General features: G+C 42.2%; 1 long non-coding RNA gene across 1 annotated transcript; it reads left to right on the forward strand.

Moving 5' to 3' along the window:
* The first annotated feature begins 761 nt into the window (after positions 1 to 761).
* On the forward strand, positions 762 to 10,745 carry LOC125940001 (uncharacterized). Its single transcript, XR_007463232.1, has 4 exons — positions 762 to 955; positions 1,611 to 1,720; positions 6,192 to 6,317; positions 10,601 to 10,745. It is a non-coding gene; the product is annotated as an uncharacterized LOC125940001 (long non-coding RNA).
* The last annotated feature ends 4,182 nt before the right edge of the window (positions 10,746 to 14,927 follow it).

Consider the following 14,927-nt stretch of genomic DNA (forward strand, 5'->3'; position numbering starts at 1 on the left):
GCGTTGGCAAATCGAGCCGGCGTAGCAGCAGCGTCCGATGCACAGACGGCACTCTTCATGAACTATACACATCCGCAAAACGGCACACAAGCCAGAACAAAATGCGTCGACGACGCCACTCGACACCAAATGCGTGGTCGATACCGCCGCATAAAACACCAACACCTCGTAGAGTTCACAAACCAAACCACGATATGCTGCGATTTAACGGCCCTGACCGGTTGATACGGCTGCTCCGCAGGTTGCTGTCCTCGATGTTGAAAGAAACGTTGTTGAAACACGCCGCATCACTCGCATAACACGTGAATACCAGCCGCCACCATCGATGCGATCACGATTACCATGGAGCACCGTGCCGATACCGTGGTGCCGAGGAGCCAGAGACCAACGTTGCCTGAGACGACAAAACGGTAGACGACGATGTAAACAATATGGCCGCCATGACGTTTATCCTGCTCTTGCAAAGCTTCCGGTGCCTCTATCTTGACGAAATGACATCATTTTCCCGTGTTCGGCTGTCAAAATGTTACCAGTCTAGAAACGTTGGGCTGTCGGTATGTGAGCGCAGCATGAATATTTTCCTTGCGGACGGTCGATGTGGTAGTTTAATCATATTTACGCTTTGCCGAGAGAAAATGTGCTCTTTTTTGTGTGCATCAGCGATCGCTAAGCCCCTGGGCCTGTGCAACGCTGCTAGCTAGCTGTATCTCTCGTGCGGTGCGGCGTTGTTGGTTATCGTAGTTCGGTCCATTTGTGCTCTTTGTTCCCGGCTCATTAGCAGCCTCTGGTACTCTCGCCGATCTCGCAGCGGTTCACAGTGCACGGAAGAATGTGTTGGAAATTGTACTATTACGTTCATCCGCAATTTAACAGTGTTTATGCCGGAAGGACAGTTCGTGCAGTCGATGCCGCCGGACCTGACACGAAGGAGCGTTTGCCGAGTATGTCTCGAAAGGTAAGTCCGGCGCTTGGCGCATTTTTATAGTTCGTGTAGTGTGCCTTGTTAGGCGGAGCACAAGCTGATTAGTACAGCGACAAAAATTATAAAAGTGATTTCCTAATGTTTGTTATTAATGCCGTAGTACACATTTAGCAAAACGTTTTATGAAAATTAACCTCAGACAAGTATAGGATGTTGCCAAGAGCTTCATATATTGTTTCTTTGCTTTCTGTTATGAAATACACTAGCGCCGAGTATCGTTTAGTCTGAACGGGCACAAAAATTGATGCCGCGAATGTCACTGCTTCTGTACGTAATTTCTCAGCAAGAAATGGTATATGTGGTGAAGTACGTTGACGTGTTGTCTTCACAGCTAACATCTGCGCGAGACGGCACCGGATTGTTCTGTCTGACTCATGAGCACATTTTAGCTTGTATGCAAATTTTTCTGCTTATATATTGTCAAGACAACCTGTGTTTCTTGTGTTGAGTGTTCTGTATGTCTTCGTCCATTTGACAGATTAAATAACTGCCCGTGATGTCAGAATGAGGTATTTGCACAACCATGTAGCTGGCTGAGGTCTTTTCACAATTTAACGCGGTGTTGTTAAATCACAAGTTTGCAGTTTCAGCAGTAATTGCAATAAACTGAACATTTCTTATTGTTTAGGGATGTCACGATTTCGTGAGACGGATGCAATCTCTGCACCACATGGGAGCCTGTGGCAAAATGCAGTCTGAGCAGCCCGACAAGGAATCTGATCTGCTTGCTTTGACAAGGTGTGTACAAAACAGTCACTGCCACTTATGAGTTCTAGGTTCTGTTGGTATAATTCGTACGTGCCATCGGTCCTGAATTTTTGGTGAGATTTACGAATTTGGACTCGTTCTACATTTTTACTATTGTTGCATTGAGTTATGAGAATGAAATTCTATTGGGAATATGTTGTAAGAATCTTGAAAAATGGGGTGGTATGAGATTACAAAATTGCATCTAAACAATAAATTGTGTTGGCACTTGTGCTGCTTTATTAGCAATGCAAAATCCCTAACGAGTATACCAGAGGGGCACTTCCTACCAAGCCCGATTCAGATCAAAATTAGCTACTGCAATTGGCTTCCTCGCGCAGCTTCCACAAAAGAGCTAATCACAAGTGAGAAATTCGATCCGGATTGGGCTTGATCGCAATGAAAAGTGCACTGTATGACACCCGTATTAGACGAGCTTATTGAGATAAGTTCGTAAAGCCGGCTAAATCGGCTTTACAAAAGGCTTCAGCAAAAGCACTGAAAAAAGCACACTGGTCTAAAAACAATGTTGTCAGTTTCAGCTGTTCCAAGTTAATGGTTAATAATGTGTCTCTATTGAACAATGTAGGCGCTGAGAGAAAACTTTAAGAAAATACATGCTGTCTTTCCAACACAGCATTGTGTGTAGGATTTTTGCAAAACATAAAGTTCACAGGCTGGCAGGTTTGGCATAACGTACAACACTTTTGCTTTAGATGCCATATTCATAACTTCCAGTTTTGACATAATATTCGAGTACTACTTGAACTGTATATTTTAAAATATCGCCTACCTTCAGTTTAATCAATGTACCTAAGTAGCCTCCTCTGAGTCAAGTATAATTAGGGGCTTGAGTAGATATGCACGATATGCTACTTACTGACTGTATAGTGACATATTTTTTAGGAACTGTGTTTTGAGGCACACATATCCTTTTATGTCTTGTTATGAGTTGCCCGACGAAAGCAGAAGGGCATTGCAAGTTATTGCATATATTACTGCACTTAATTCCTTACATACATGCCTGCACAGATTCTGTGTTCCTAGATTTATTTCTCTAAGTAGTCAAAAATCATGTATTACACTTTTTTTATCTTTTTTTTGGGGGGGGGCTGTTCATTGATTCCCATTCCTAAAGGGACGTTGAAAGAAAAAACCACGAAAGGTGGCTTGAAAGTGTTTGAATTTTTTGTTTAACCTCTTATTATTTATTCTTCTAAAGTACTACCAGCATGAACACGTTTCTGTTCACTTTTATAAGCTAGCTGCCAGATAAGAAACCACAGTGTGAAAGAGTATTTATTTCTTTTTTTTACTTGTTTTATTGTATGTTCTTTATTTGGCTCACAATGTTCTACCTACCACCTTATGCAGTACTCCAGGTGGAGCCTATGAGGTATGTTTATAAATGAATAAGTAAATTCCTGAAGCTTGCAACAAACCATGAAGCATAACATTTAAATGTAGTCAGTTCATAATACATCCCTAGAGCAGCATAGCATCAACCTTGAAGCTGATCTCTGATGTCCCATAAATTTCAGGTTTGATAATGTGGTATCACAAACTGCTGGTTACGCATGTCAGTCAGCCTGGTGCAGTGGTCGCAGGTGAGAGTGTAACCGAAAGCTGGGTATGCTTTGCCCTTCCGCATTTGACATGGGAGGGAGCTTGAACTCTGCTATTGCTTCTCTTATAGTTGGGACCATCTCTCTCACCTTCTCCTTACTATTGTCAACTTGCTAATATGCACTTCTTCTACAAGCTTAGTTATGATGTTGACTGCTGAACTTGGATGATGTGCATTTCAATAGTTAGTGGGACCCCCAAAACCATGCTGTACTTTGTGTGCATTTCAAATGGTCAATTTGAAATATGCGATTGTCTGACATTCTCAGGGAAACAAGGTTTTTCTTCTGAATAAGTCATAGGCTGCTTCCCGAAAGAGTACCAGAAACAATACTTTCTCACCTAACAAAAGTGTTTAGGCACGCCGTGCTCAGGCCATGCTGACCTACAATAATTAGATCACAATGTGCTATACGACCGTTACATGTTATTAAAAGTGGCAGACAAAAGTCATAATGCACTTGAATTTCACTGTTAAAATGTGTGTGGCTACCTAACATTTAGCCTTAGCCCCTTTGGCGCAGACACCATTAGTGCAAAAGGGGCGTATGTCATTACCAAGCTTTTGGGATAAGTACAGACTGAATAAGCACTTGTCAAGATTTTGAGTAGTACTATAACCTGAGACCCGCCTAAAGTGTGATTTTATTTTTATTTTTTCATTTAGACCATGGAGTCACACTTCTCTTAAGCCTGTGCAGATACGTCACGCTAGGCGAGCCCCATTTATTTCTCCCTTTACAGTGAATCCTGTTTTTCAGTTTCACGTTGCATGACACACAAAGGCACTTTAAGCAAGGCCAAAAATAAGTGGTTTGAATGTGTACAAAATGACTCCGGACACATTTTTTTTGTTTGGAGACAGTTTAGACACATCATCTATTCTTTCTTTTTGTGTTAGTTTTGTGATGAGAGGTTATTTGTTGCAAAAAGAAAATGAAGGTTAAAGTGGCATTTCCTGCCAAATTTTGTGGCGAAACATCGTACGTTGGAGGACATCATGCATTCCAGAGTATTTTCGTATATTTTGGCTGTTGCGGTTCAGTACACTTGCTCCAAAATTGCTAAGTTCAGTTCTTGCCTCTTTTAGAATGCAATATAGTCAATTTTTGCCAAAAACAAATTAACTAGGCCTTAGCAGACAGCCAGCAGGTGTGGGAACTTTATTGTGGTTTCACCACCTGTACATCGTTCTTGTGTATTTTCTAGCTTATCAAGCCTCTACTTTTGGATAACTGCAGTTTTTCTGGGTTTGCGGAAGAGTAATTCAATAATGCATCTCAAATAATTATTTTTCCCTTAAGTGTCCCTTTAAAGTTTTGTCTGATTGATGTGGCATGAGACAACACTGCCCGAAGGTTATCTTGCATGTCAGCAGTTGTGTTGCCATGTAATCACCAGTATTGTCTTTGAGGTGCTCAGAGATGTCACTGCACTTACTCTTCATTACCCAAGTCCCTAAGAAGCCATAAAGAGGATCTGTTTGAAATGTACTGCAATAAGTTATATAAGACTGTATTCACTGGGGCTCCGTTAAATGCTTGCAGTAGAAAAGCACTGTCTTCTCCAAAACATGCATAGGGTGTTGGGAATTTGTCAATGATTCTTTTTACCTCAACAGTCATGGAAATATTGATTTACCGTGTTCACTGGCAGATTTATATCAAGCCTGATCTCTGTAGCTGACTAGGTTTTTTATTACACAAAAATTAAGCTGGTTTTCAATAATACCACCTTTTCACAGTACTGAAGCACCAGTTTGCAAAAATAATAAAATAAGTTTAACTCTATTTTTTTGTAAAAGCAAGCTGTTGTCTTACACAGCAACTTCAGTGAGTTTTTTAAGCGCGGCAGGCTAAGGATGTTGGTTGAAAATTAAGTTGCTTAAAGACGTGTTGCATCAGAGAGCATGTTTTCTTTTATCTATTGTAGCATTATCTGATCTCTTATGTTCCTTTCCATGCTATTCACAGTGCACACTTTCTAAGGAGATAAGGGACACACAGAGTGTGAAAGAGGACAGTTATTTTTCACTGTCGGCCTGTCGCTTATTCTTTTGGCATGTGTGTGCCATGAACACCATCAAAATGAACTGTTACCAACTTGCCCAAGCTTCAGCTCTTGCACTTGGTGTTTTTGTCTACAAAATGTCCATATGGCAGTAGTAGTGTTGCTGATATTTGCGTGTATGAAAAGGGGATGCTTACTTGATTGCAGAACAATTTGATTGGTTCTACACATGGTACTGAACTTACCAATGTCATTTTAAAGGTGGGATTAGGTAGGAAGCTATTGTGGTACTGTTTAAAGTGCCCTTGTGCAGATGCAGAAGCTTGTCTTCTGTTGACAAAAATTGGGCTCAAGCCGTAGGAGGATAGTTGTCAAAGTGTAATGAAAGCCTCCTGGTAGACATGCTGAGTTATGCTGCTGGGGACACTTATTGGTTAGCCCTATTGGGTAATGCTGCTAGGCTTATGGGTGCTTTAACATTGCAGTGCCTGCAGAATGCATGTCGTGCTATGGTATCAGAATTGGCCCACCAAGTGACCACCTTTGCTTACACTATGTGGCTTTCTGGCCTACTTTACTTAACCTGACTGCCACCTATACACAAGGAGGAGGAGGGAGGCAAAAAAAGGGATCTTCAATTTTCTTGCATAGATGGCTCATGCATCATATTTTTCTTACAGTGCAGGATTTGTTACTCAAAGTGAAGCTTGCTATATGGAGAATATCTACATTTTTTCATATGTATACCGAACAAGGATTGATTTGTTCACGGTGTCACTTTTTATATTGTACTCACGTGGCACTAAGCCCACTTGTATTAATGCAGGTATGGCTGGGCCTGCAGAGAAAGTGTAAGCAGACTGTGCTGTGTTGCTGATCAGTGCTGATCTCCACGCCTGAGTTGGTCCCACAACATCCAGGCACCAGCGTGCTTTGCTTCATCATTGACAAGGTAATATGATATGGAGAGCTTGCACCTGGATATCAGTTTTGAACTTGACTTTTGAGAAATATGTTGAGATAGAAGACACAAGGGTTGGCCTTGGTGATAGATACACGTGTGTGTTTTTTTAAAGTGCTCTTTTTGAAATATTCTTCATGGACCTATTTTCAGCAAATGTTTACATTCCTGAATTGCAAACTGCCATGGAGCTGGTTTATGCCTTAAACTAGCACTCTTTCACCAAGAAAAAGCCTTATTTAGCATAAAATTCATGGGAAAGGCAAGGAGGTGACAGGACAGAACACTACTAACACCATCCAATTTTACTGCTTGCACAGCAATATAAAGCGAGAGTTGAAGGGACGAGGTTTGGGTTTGTGTTCGTTGGTTCTATGGGTTTTGGAGCCCCACACAGCTTCTTTGCTAGGCAGACAAGCTTGTGGGATGTGCTTCTGAAATTTGTACAGCACACTGACAGTGCAGGGGGGTGCGGGCCTCATCTTCGGAAGGAAGTGCACTGACGGCACCATTCATGGTGCAGATGACTCTCATAGAGTCAGGCAAGGCACCAGTGTTGATGTTTGTTCCCTTGCCCAAAACAGCATGTTTAGGTTCAGTGTAGTTGTAAGAAGACAAGTTAAACATTACTTTCATGGTTTGAGTGGCCGCATTTTTCTTAGAGCACTGAATTTCTTTTCTTGCAACTGCCTGCCCTGGTGTTTCCTTAGCGTCGGCATGAAGTTGGCATGGAGTTACGCATCCGGGAACTCGTGAACATTGACCCTGTAGTTGACACTTTGCGAAGAATACATTGGCTTCCAAGCCCTTCATTTTCTGTTGGCATACTTTTACTTGTACTGTTATCAATTTCTTCTCGGCTTGCTGAATTATCCTGAGGCCCCACACTGACACTACTGATGTCTTCAATTGAAGACTTTTCAGGATAAGACTCCTGGCTTTGCAAGTGTGGTTTAAAAAAAGGTGGCACTTACAGGTGGCTATTCAAGACCTGAGTGAAATGAACCGGCAAGTCTTGGTTACATCTTGTGTGTAGTCCTGTTGGAGTTAAACGTTTTACGAAAAATTGTGTCGTCACTAACACGATGATAAGCACTTGGTCATTCACCACAACTTCATAGTCGTTACCTGGCTAAATGAATTTTCGTCGAACCCTTGATAATACCTTCTACAGAACTTATGTACAAAACATTGTTACCAAGACTTACTGGTTCGTCTCACTCGCGTCCAGAATAGAAATTTGTAAGTGCCACCTTCCTGCAAAGAACCTTATCCTGAAACGTCTAGACTTGAAAGCATCGGTAGTGTCAGCGTGGGGCCTCGAGATAATTCGGCCATCTGGGAAGAAATTACTGGCAGCAAGAGTTCAAGAGTGCTGACAGAAAATCAAGAGCGTGTGAACTAGAGCAGACCATTATTCGGGTCTTCTGGGACATACGGCTGAATGTCAACTTCACAGCGAGACTAACGGACCACCTGTGCGGGCAGTCACAAGAAAGCTTGATGTATTATAACCAAAACAGCCTGTTCAAACCAGGAAGTTATCTTGAGCTTGTCTTCCTACAAGCCCACTAAACCTGAAACTGCCATTCTGCGCAAAAGACAACTTCAACACTGGCACTTCACCCAACACTGACGAAAGTAAGCTGCATCGTGTAACGTGCCAGCAGTAAGCTCTTTCTGAAGCAGGAGAAGGGCCCACGAGCTTACCTTCCATGGTGTAATCCAGGAACCTGTCTCGGCTCCAGAAAGGGAGCTTTTTTGGCTTGGCTTGGGTCAATGACCATAAAATTATCATTACCAAACAGAACGCATTAACAGTTGCAGACTCAGGGTAATGTTTTACTTGCTTGATTTTGTGGACAAAAACTGATGAAAGGGTGCCTAATGTGACTAGTTATCCTGTCCAGGAGTCCGTGATTTCAAGGAGTTTGACAATCATTTCATTGGCTAACAATCGCAAAGCATACTTGTGTTGTCATTTGAAACAAAACCACGCACTTTAAGGAACGGTGACAATTTCTTTAGGTGTGGGGAGCACCTGCACTGCATATATAATTTTGGTTAAAAAGAAAGTAAGGCGGAATGGGCCATATAAAATTAATGACAATAATTTTGGCATAAGTAGATTTTTGCTCAAACCATCTGAAAGTTTCTTGTTTTAGAAAGTATTAAATTTTGTTAAACGTAGCTGCTGTCAGATGATTCTATATAAGCATTTGGCCTTATGCAGTACTATTTGCTTTAAATAAAATTTTTGGGTTTTATTTGTCAAAACCTCAATATGATTGCTGAACGACATATTGTAGGGCAAAGGCACAAATACACAGATGATATACGAAAACATGTCACAGGTGCTGCTAATAACTTAATTCGAAACACAACAGGATACTGTATATATACTCTTCCGAATGCACAGGCGCACTAGCCACTTCGGGAAGACAACAGAGGGCGATTATTCGTGCTAACACAATCATTTTGAAGATCTAAAGAAAGCAAGTTCCGCGTTGTACAAAACAACAGAGGTCTGACTTACACAAGCACTACTTTTTTATGTAAAACGTTTTGAGTAGCTTACATGCAATTTTATCTTTACTTCTGCCTGGGATCTTCACATCATAAAATCTCGCACGACAAGGGCAGGCTTTTTTTTGCTGATAGATGCGCATTCAAGTCTGTCGTCATGTTTTTAGCATGCTCCCTCATTCAATTATTGATGCAGCAGCCAGTTTGTCCTACATAGGACTTTCCACAAGGCAGTGGGATTTCATAAACCACACCGGGACCACATTGCCCGTAAGGTGTTACATGTTGTACTTGGCAGCTTACCTCAGATCTGCCCATTATGCGGGGACACGTTCGGGCCAGCCTATTGGGAACAGAGAACAATAGAGGCACTCCATGCCTGGCAGCTTACCTCAGATCTGCCCATTATGCGGGGACACGTTCGGGCCAGCCTATAGGGAACAGAGAACAATAGAGGCACTCCATGCCTGTTCGCCACTGTCTTTAAATTGTGGCTCAACTTATGCACATACGGTACAACTTGCGTTCTTGGGCCACTCGGCTCACCAGCTCTGGCCTCATTCACCAGTGTGCCCGCTTTTGTAGTGTTCTCTTTTCCCATTATGCTCGCCCAACTGTGTCCCCCCATAATTGGCAGATCTAAGGTAGGCTGCCAAGTACAACACGTCACACCTTACTGGCGATGTGCTACCAGAGGGGTTTATGAAATCCCACTGTCTTGTGGAAAGTCCTATGTAGGACAAACTGGCCGCTGCATCAATGATCGAATCATGGAGCATGCTAACAACACGACGAAATACTTGAATGCGCATCTTTCAGCACAATGTAAAGCCTGTCCTTGTCGTGCGAGATTTCATGATGGGAAGATCCTGGGCAGAACTTAAGGTAAAACAGCACGTGAGCTGTTGGAAGCATTTTACATAAAAGAAAAAAAGTAGTGCTTGTGAAAGTTGACCTATATTGTTTTCATGATGTGGAACTTGCTTTCTTTAGATCTTCAAAATGATCGTGTTAGCCCTGATAACATATACTGTATCTCGCTGTGCTTCAAATAAAGTTGTTAGTAGCGCCTGTGACGTGTGTCTGTGTATCTTCTGTGTATTTGTGCCTTTGCGCTATGTCGTTCAGCAAACAGCAACTTGCCTAACACCAAGTCCTTCTGCACAATATGATTATGGGGCACACTGTAGTGGGCAACTCTGGATTAACTTTGAACACCGAGGGTATGTGCCCAATGCACCTTATGGGGGTGTTGCGCTTTGCTGCCATCAAAATGTGGCCGTTGTGCATGGGATTTTATCCTGCGCCATTCGGCTTAGCAGTGCAATGCCAAAGCCACTACGCCACCATGATTTTTACTTTTGCTGGCAGAATAACAGATTCCAAGTAATTTAATTAGCTCGCCTGTTGATGCTGCGTTCTAAAAGTAGATATTATGCGTGTTACTTATGTTGCTTCAGTACTAGTAATTATTGTTACTCAAAGAATGTCTTTTTTTCTTGTAATAACACTTCTTTCAGTGATCTGCTAATGTAACAGGTTATTCTACGACACTATAATGCACATTTCCTTAGGAGTCATAAGCATTGCAGGAAACCACTTATTTTTAATAAATTTTGTTCAGTATCGCATGTTCTGAATGCTAACGCATACTTACCTGTGTGAATGTCAGCTAAACTGCTTTTGCCTATGTGTTATCTTATTGCATGTGTGAAAAAAAAACTGTTGGCTTTTGTTTACTTTTTCAGGTGCGCGGCAAGCTCTCACTCAAGCAACACATTCCAGTGGTCTTCTGTCAACAGACTGGGTCTATTGAAGTACCATTACAAGGTCCAATAAACAACGCTTGCGAGATGTGTGACGTGCTCTTGCTTAAAATCGGAGGACTTCACTATTAATTTAAGCTTGAATAGGTGTGCTGAAGAACCTGTGTAACGTGTACTTGTTTATTAACAAGCACAAACCATTACCTCACCCGACATTTTCACCTCAACATAACTCTTTACTGTAGATTTCTGAACAAACCATTACAGCGACACAACACTGCAGTAAGGTCAGCGCAAGTGTTCATGCATGAACACTTGTATTTACAAGAATTGTATTTGCATTATTATACTAAATATGAATATGAGGTGCGTATCTTTTTCAGGGTGCATACTCTCGCAGGTTGTACAAGCTCGTCATCTTGTACGCACTCAGCTCGTAGAAACGAACTCGTTCATAATGTACCAGAATCTCGTTCAGTGACAAGAACGCGATCTCGTACACGTGTGCGAGAAATGTACGCGATGATTGCTGCGTAGACTGTACGAGGTTCTCGTAGACTCAACGAGTTCTCGCAGACTGAACGAGTTTCTCGCACAGTCTACGGAGCAATAATCGCGTACACTATTTCTCGTACGTTCTCGTTCACATTTTTTTCAATAGGGTTGTTCAGGGAATTAGTGAATGTGTGCAAATGCATGATCAAAGACTAATAAACCAGTCTATAGGAAAAATCAAGGTACGAAAAATGAAAAAAAAAGCTGCCATTTGTACAGGGAATTAGTGCATGTGTGCTAATACAAGATTAACGACTAACAGTGGGGGAAACTTAATTGAAATAGAAATGGCACAGCCACATGCATAAGATGTTCACATGAGTCGCAGCTGACAACGTAGCGTTGCATGTTGAAAATTGTGCTTAAAGACATACCATGTTATGCCCTGCAGGACAAGTGGGAATTTGGAGCCTCAGTCTCAAATGGAAGAATCTCTATGTGATGTCGAAACAGCACAGGAGATACTGGAGGGAATTTACATGGAGAAAGAGGTCTCCACAAGCGAGTCCACTGAGCCCCTAGAGGCACTACCAGCGGAATCATGTGGGGATGTCAGTGTGCAGCCACCACCACCAAAAAAAACTAGACGTTCAAAATATGATGAGGAAATAGACGGGCTGTCTAAATTTATTACTGACAAGCCTGATGAGCATGAACGCTTTGGTGCGTTTGTCGCTGAAAAAATGAGGCATGTGCCTCCAAGGCTTGTTAGTGCCTTGCAGATACAGTTGCTGCAAGCCATTGCGCAATGCACTGGTGAGACAGTTGTTTTAGAGTAGGACTGATATTGCATATGCATAACAAGCCAGTCTGTGATATCATAAACCACCAGCTCATTCTGACAATTTGTTGCTCCTGTATGCTGTTGTTCACGATGAAAGCTAGTCATACTGGGAGAGGTGCAATTTTTTTCTTGCAGTGTGCACTTTATTTATTTTTATTTCTGCATCATCACAGGTCATTGTATTACATAACGTGTTGTCATGCTTTATGTTTCCTTTTTGCTACAAACATTCTTAAAGTTAGGAGGGGAACAAACAGCGCTAGGACGGGATGAAGTGAGTAGGCAGACAAGGCGCTGACAACCACTGGTTTATTGCTGGGAAAGCAATATATACAAAGCACAGGTTCAGCGCAGAAGGGAATAAAATCATCATATCACACGCGTCGTCAAGGCAGGTTATCACGTTTTTAACAAGCAGTTAATCTCGCAGCTATGCAGAGAAACAGACGGTACGCTGACGCAGGAGTTTCCGTGCGATTGAATGCAAATCGCTTACCAAATCTCGCGTGCACTTTGGTCTTTATACCTACCTAGTATTGTGCAATCTTCAAAGAGAGGTTTGCAGCCGCATTCTTTGCAGTGCTGGGCTAAATGGCTGGGCACAGACCCTTTCATTGCGTACGCATGCTCCCTCAGTCGGTAATTCAAACATCGGCCTGTTTGGCCAACGTAGCAGCATTTGCACTTGAGCGGGATCTTATACACAACTGCACATGCGCACTCAACATGAGGTTTTCTGTGTTGTTTCTCACAGATTGCTTTTTTGGGGCCTTCCTTGTTTACCTTGCGGCATAGCGCCGACAACTTGTCCGTTGTACTGAACAAAACGCGTGTGCATATTTTTCCGGCGACTTTTTGTAAACTATGCGAGACCCCATGGACATAGGGTATGACGGTGGTGCTCACATGAGGTCCCTTGTCCTGGGCGTCATGTCCTGCCCTCCCTATGGTGAGGATCACCAAAAGCTTTTCCGAAACACCAGCACCACCGTCATACCACCGTCGTAGCCTATGTCCATGGGGTCTCGCATAGTTTAAAAAAGGTCGCCAGAAAAATAGGCACACGCGTTTTGTTCAGCGCAAGGGACAAGCTGTCGGCGCTATGTCGCAAGGTAAACAAGGAAGGCCCCAAAAAAGCAATCTGTAAGAAACAACACAGAAAACCTCATGTTGAGTGCGCATGTGCAGTTGTGTATTTAGCCCAGCACTGCAAAGAATGCGGCTGCAAACCTCTCTTTGAAGATTGCACAATACTAGGTAGGTATAAAGACCAAAGAGCACGCGAGATTTGGTAAGCGATTTGCATTCAATCGCATGGAAACTCCTGCGTCAGCGTACCCTCTGTTTCTCTGCATAGCTGCGAGATTAACTGCTTGTTAAAAACGTGATAACCTGCTATGACGACGTGCGTGATTAACTACTTGTTGAAAACATAACCTGCCTTGACGACACGGGTGATGTGATGATTTTATTCCCTTCCCGGCGCAGAAACTGTTTTTCTGGCCTTTTGCGCTGATCCTGTGCTTTGTATATATTGCTTTCCCAGCAATAAACCAGTGGTTGTTAGTTCAGCGCCTTGTCTGTCTACTCACTTCGTCCTGTCCTAGTGCTGTTTGTTCCCATCCTAATGATGTACCAACCAGCCCAGACCAACACACTCCTTCAATTCTTAAGAGTACACCCTGTCATTTTTCCCATGCTGTGATAACATCAGTGGTGTGGTCATATGTACAAACAGCTGTTTACAGCATGATGCACTAGGAAAGCTACTACTGGTGCATAACATGACAATTATTTATTATGTCATTAATTTATTATGAATCACTGTTTAAGTCCATGTTGTCATATTCCCAGGTCTGTGATATCATCAATGTATTGTTTCTTAGAACAAATATTAGTATGCTCAAGACATTCAACGAGTTCATGCTATTTGGTCATGCTGTGATAATGTCACTGATGTGTTCATTTTTTATTGGGTTTTACGTGCCAAAACCACGATTTGATTATGTACCAACCAGCCCAGGCCAACACACTACTTCAATTCTTAAGAGTACACCCTGTCATTTTTCCCATGCTGTGATAACATCAGTGGTGTGGTCATATGTACAAACAGCTGTTTACAGCATGATGCACTAGGAAAGCTACTACTGGTGCATAACATGTCAATTATTTATTATGTCATTAATTTATTATGAATCACTGTTTAAGTCCATGTTGTCATATTCCCAGGTCTGTGATATTATCAATGTATTGTTTCTTAGAACAAATATTAGTATGCTCAAGACATTCAACGAGTTCATGCTATTTGGTCATGCTGTGATAATGTCACTGATGTGTTCATTTTTTTATTGGGTTTTACGTGCCAAAACCACGATTTAATTATGAGGCACGCCGTAGTGGGGGACTCCAGAAATTTCTACCACCTGGGAATCTTTAAAAACCTAAATCTAAGCGCATGGGTGTTCTCGCCTTTCGCCCCCATCGAAATGTGGCCGGATGTGTTCATTTAAAGAAGCCTGTGATGTTTAATGTGTTCAGATATTTTTTATGTCGCTATACGTTGCAGGAGTGGAAGTACTCAATTCTGTCGTAATATTCATAACTGAATTTGTACAAATATTTTATTCCTGTGTGCCGTTATGCAATGTTGAGCATATCTTCCTTGGTGCATTTCAGAAAGTTGTCACAGTTGTTAAAGCAATGGTATTACAGAAGGAAACGTGCAATAAAGTTTTGCCTTGTAGCTGTGCACTTCAATCCTCCTAAACAAGCTTGCATGAACTAATATGGGTGCAACTGCAGCCAATGCTCCCACAGTCCAACACAAAGCATGATATATATTGACTTGTAAAGAGGGGTTATGGAGGAGGATATCGCAATTTCGGTGCCTCACCGCCAAAGCATCAAGTGGGTAGCCCTGAAAAGGGCTGTTTGTATTGATGACATTGTCCGATGGTGAATTGGCTCGAG

Source organism: Dermacentor silvarum, chromosome 9 (genome assembly GCF_013339745.2).
Source record: "Dermacentor silvarum isolate Dsil-2018 chromosome 9, BIME_Dsil_1.4, whole genome shotgun sequence".
Lineage (NCBI taxonomy): Eukaryota > Metazoa > Arthropoda > Arachnida > Ixodida > Ixodidae > Dermacentor > Dermacentor silvarum.